Here is a 5,000-nt window from a genome sequence, read left to right on the forward strand (position 1 = left end):
GCAGTCCTCCGCGGTCCCCTGGCCCTGCGCACGTTTGTCTTCGAAACCGAGCATCAATGCCACAGAAAGTGCCGGGGCGCCAGCTGGAGCCATCATCCGCGTTGCCATGGCTCGCTTGGCCTTGGCTTGCCAGGCCCCGACACGAGCAATCGCGCATTTTCTTTGCAACCGACCATCAATGCCGCCCAACGGGGCCAGCACGAGCAGTCATCCGCGGTCCCCTGGCCCTGCGCACGTTTGTCTTTGAAACCGAGCATCAATGCCACAGAAAGTGCCGGGGCGCCAGCTGGAGCCATCATCCGACGTGCCATGGCTCTGGTCCCATGGTCTTCGCAACCGAGCATTCGTGACACCCGCGGGGCCAGGACACCAACCCTTCCGACACGAGCATTCGCGCATGTTCTTTGGCCACACAACGGCGCCAGCACGAGCAAAATCATCCGCGGTGCGGTGGCCTTGCACGGCCTTTTGTCTTTGGAACCAACCATCAGTGCCACGGGAAGTGCCGGAGTCCCGGCATCCGCGGTGCCAAGTCATTGCGCCCTTGGTCTCTGCAGCGGGGCATGCCGGGCACTCCCAACCATTGCAAGCAAGCAAGCAAGCAAGAAAGAAAGTAAGTAAGTAAGTAAGTATTACATATAGGGGCGGGACATGCGGGGAGATCTGCGAAACGTGCATTACGGGGCACACGCGTACCTACCGGGGCATACCGACCCCTATTGGGGCACACGTGTGCATATCGGGGCATACCGGGCCTATCGGGGCACACGCGTACATACCGGGGCATACCGAGCCCTACTGGGGCACACGTGCGCATATCGGGGCGTACCAAGCCTATCGGGGCATACGCATGTATCCCAAGGCATACCGAGTCAATCCGGGCATACGCGTTCATACCGGGGCGTAACGGGCCTATCGGGGCATACTTGGGCATATCCGGGCAAAAAATGCCCAAAACTTGCGCAACCTTGGCAACCGTGGTCCATTCCTCTCTATATGCCTAGCCTTGCCAACCGTGGTCCATTCCTCACTATATGCCATGGCCTTGTGCCCATGGTCTTCCCAAGACAGCGTCCAAGGCCCCCGGAAGGCCAAGGGAGCCCAACCCAGCAATGCCCTGCTATGGCAAGCCAAGGCCAAGCATTCCGGTGCCTATCCGGGCAAAAATGCAATTCCTCTCTATATGCCTAGCCTTGGCAACCGTGGTCCATTCCCCACCATATGCCATGGCCTTGTGCCCATGGTCTTCCCAAGACAGTGTCCAAGGCGCCCGGAAGGCCAAGGGAGCCCAACCCAGCAATGCCCTGCTTTGGCAAGCCAAGGCCAAGCATTCCGGTGCCTAACCTTGGCAACCGTGGTCCTTTCCTCACCATATGCCATGGCCTTGTGCCCATGGTCTTCGCAAGACATCGTCCAAGGCGCCCAAAAGGCCAAGGGAGCCCAACCCAGCAATGCCTTGCTAGGACAAGCCAAGGCCAAGCATTCCGGTGCCTATCCGGGCAAAAACGCCCAAAGCATGCCCATTCCTTAGCCTATCCAGGCAAAAACGCCCAAAATCTGCACATTCTAGTGCCTATCCGGGCAAAAACGCCCACCAGCATGCCACCCTCCTATAGGGTTTGCGCAACCAACCAGCCTAACCACCAGTGGCAACCAAAGGTGCTGTTAGCGACGACTTCTGAAGACGCAACGAGACGCGACGTGTTGGCGCCCAGACGCGACGAGACGATGCGGGATCTGCGCCCAAGAATGCCTAGACCCGTCGACTTGATGCGGGATCAGCTCGCCCAAGCATGCCTAGTGTGCAAGGCCTGTGTGCAAGGCTAGTGTCCAAGGCTAGTGTGCAAGGCTCATGTGGAACGCTAGTGCGCAAGGCTAGTGCCCAAGGCTTGTGTGCCAGGCCCGTGTGCAAGGCTAGTGTCCAGGGCTTGTGTGCATTGCTTGAGTGCAAGGCTTGTGTGCATTGCTCGAGTGCATGGCTTGTGTGCAAGGGTTGTGCGCAAGGCTAGTGTGCGGGGCTTGTGCGCATGGCTAATGTGCACGGCTTGTGTGCATGGCTACCGTGCAAGGCTAGTTTGCATGGCTAGGGTGCAAGGCTCGCATGCGAGGCTAGTGTGCAAGGCTGCGTGCAAGGGAAGCGTGCAGGGCGAGTGTGCGAGGCCACTGTGCACGGCGCCAGCACTAGCGAGCCATCATCCGCGTTGCCATGGCTCGCTTGGCCTTGGCTTGCCAGGCCCCGACACGAGCAATCGCGCATTTTCTTTGCAACCGACCATCAATGCCGCCCAACGGGGCCAGCACGAGCAGTCATCCGCGGTCCCCTGGCCCTGCGCACGTTTGTCTTTGAAACCGAGCATCAATGCCACAGAAAGTGCCGGGGCGCCAGCTGGAGCCATCATCCGACGTGCCATGGCTCGCTTGGCCTTGGCTTGCCGGGCCCCGACACGAGCAATCGCGCATTTTCTTTGCAACCGACCATCAATGCCGCCCAACGGGGCCAGCACGAGCAGTCATCCGCGGTCCCCTGGCACTGCGCACGTTTGTCTTTGAAACCGAGCATCAATGCCACAGAAAGTGCCGGGGCGCCAGCTGGAGCCATCATCCGACGTGCCATGGCTCTGGTCCCATGGTCTTCGCAACCGAGCATTCGTGACACCCGCGGGGCCAGGACACCAACCCTTCCGACACGAGCATTCGCGCATGTTCTTTGGCCACACAACGGCGCCAGCACGAGCAAAATCATCCGCGGTGCGGTGGCCTTGCACGGCCTTTTGTCTTTGGAACCAACCATCAGTGCCACGGGAAGTGCCGGAGTCCCGGCATCCGCGGTGCCAAGTCATTGCGCCCTTGGTCTCTGCAGCGGGGCATGCCGGGCACTCCCAACCATTGCAAGCAAGCAAGCAAGCAAGAAAGAAAGTAAGTAAGTAAGTAAGTATTACATATAGGGGCGGGACATGCGGGGAGATCTGCGAAACGTGCATTACGGGGCACACGCGTACCTACCGGGGCATACCGACCCCTATTGGGGCACACGTGTGCATATCGGGGCATACCGGGCCTATCGGGGCACACGCGTACATACCGGGGCATACCGAGCCCTACTGGGGCACACGTGCGCATATCGGGGCGTACCAAGCCTATCGGGGCATACGCATGTATCCCAAGGCATACCGAGTCAATCCGGGCATACGCGTTCATACCGGGGCGTAACGGGCCTATCGGGGCATACTTGGGCATATCCGGGCAAAAAATGCCCAAAACTTGCGCAACCTTGGCAACCGTGGTCCATTCCTCTCTATATGCCTAGCCTTGCCAACCGTGGTCCATTCCTCACTATATGCCATGGCCTTGTGCCCATGGTCTTCCCAAGACAGCGTCCAAGGCCCCCGGAAGGCCAAGGGAGCCCAACCCAGCAATGCCCTGCTATGGCAAGCCAAGGCCAAGCATTCCGGTGCCTATCCGGGCAAAAATGCAATTCCTCTCTATATGCCTAGCCTTGGCAACCGTGGTCCATTCCCCACCATATGCCATGGCCTTGTGCCCATGGTCTTCCCAAGACAGTGTCCAAGGCGCCCGGAAGGCCAAGGGAGCCCAACCCAGCAATGCCCTGCTTTGGCAAGCCAAGGCCAAGCATTCCGGTGCCTAACCTTGGCAACCGTGGTCCTTTCCTCACCATATGCCATGGCCTTGTGCCCATGGTCTTCGCAAGACATCGTCCAAGGCGCCCAAAAGGCCAAGGGAGCCCAACCCAGCAATGCCTTGCTAGGACAAGCCAAGGCCAAGCATTCCGGTGCCTATCCGGGCAAAAACGCCCAAAGCATGCCCATTCCTTAGCCTATCCAGGCAAAAACGCCCAAAATCTGCACATTCTAGTGCCTATCCGGGCAAAAACGCCCACCAGCATGCCACCCTCCTATAGGGTTTGCGCAACCAACCAGCCTAACCACCAGTGGCAACCAAAGGTGCTGTTAGCGACGACTTCTGAAGACGCAACGAGACGCGACGTGTTTGCGCCCAGACGCGACGAGACGATGCGGGATCTGCGCCCAAGAATGATGCGGGATCAGCTCGCCCAAGCATGCCTAGTGTGCAAGGCCTGTGTGCAAGGCTAGTGTCCAAGGCTAGTGTGCAAGGCTCATGTGGAACGCTAGTGCGCAAGGCTAGTGCCCAAGGCTTGTGTGCCAGGCCCGTGTGCAAGGCTAGTGTCCAGGGCTTGTGTGCATTGCTTGAGTGCAAGGCTTGTGTGCATTGCTCGAGTGCATGGCTTGTGTGCAAGGGTTGTGCGCAAGGCTAGTGTGCGGGGCTTGTGCGCATGGCTAATGTGCACGGCTTGTGTGCATGGCTACCGTGCAAGGCTAGTTTGCATGGCTAGGGTGCAAGGCTCGCATGCGAGGCTAGTGTGCAAGGCTGCGTGCAAGGGAAGCGTGCAGGGCGAGTGTGCGAGGCCACTGTGCACGGCGCCAGCACTAGCGAGCCATCATCCGCGTTGCCATGGCTCGCTTGGCCTTGGCTTGCCAGGCCCCGACACGAGCAATCGCGCATTTTCTTTGCAACCGACCATCAATGCCGCCCAACGGGGCCAGCACGAGCAGTCATTCGCGGTCCCCTGGCCCTGCGCACGTTTGTCTTTGAAACCGAGCATCAATGCCACAGAAAGTGCCGGGGCGCCAGCTGGAGCCATCATCCGACGTGCCATGGCTCGCTTGGCCTTGGCTTGCCGGGCCCCGACACGAGCAATCGCGCATTTTCTTTGCAACCGACCATCAATGCCGCCCAACGGGGCCAGCACGAGCAGTCATCCGCGGTCCCCTGGCACTGCGCACGTTTGTCTTTGAAACCGAGCATCAATGCCACAGAAAGTGCCGGGGCGCCAGCTGGAGCCATCATCCGACGTGCCATGGCTCTGGTCCCATGGTCTTCGCAACCGAGCATTCGTGACACCCGCGGGGCCAGGACACCAACCCTTCCGACACGAGCATTCGCGCATGTTCTTTGGCCAC

This window comes from Tasmannia lanceolata, unplaced genomic scaffold, assembly GCF_043159265.1.
Source record: "Tasmannia lanceolata isolate RefF3 unplaced genomic scaffold, GAP_Taslan_0.1 ptg000129l, whole genome shotgun sequence".
NCBI lineage: Eukaryota > Viridiplantae > Streptophyta > Magnoliopsida > Canellales > Winteraceae > Tasmannia > Tasmannia lanceolata.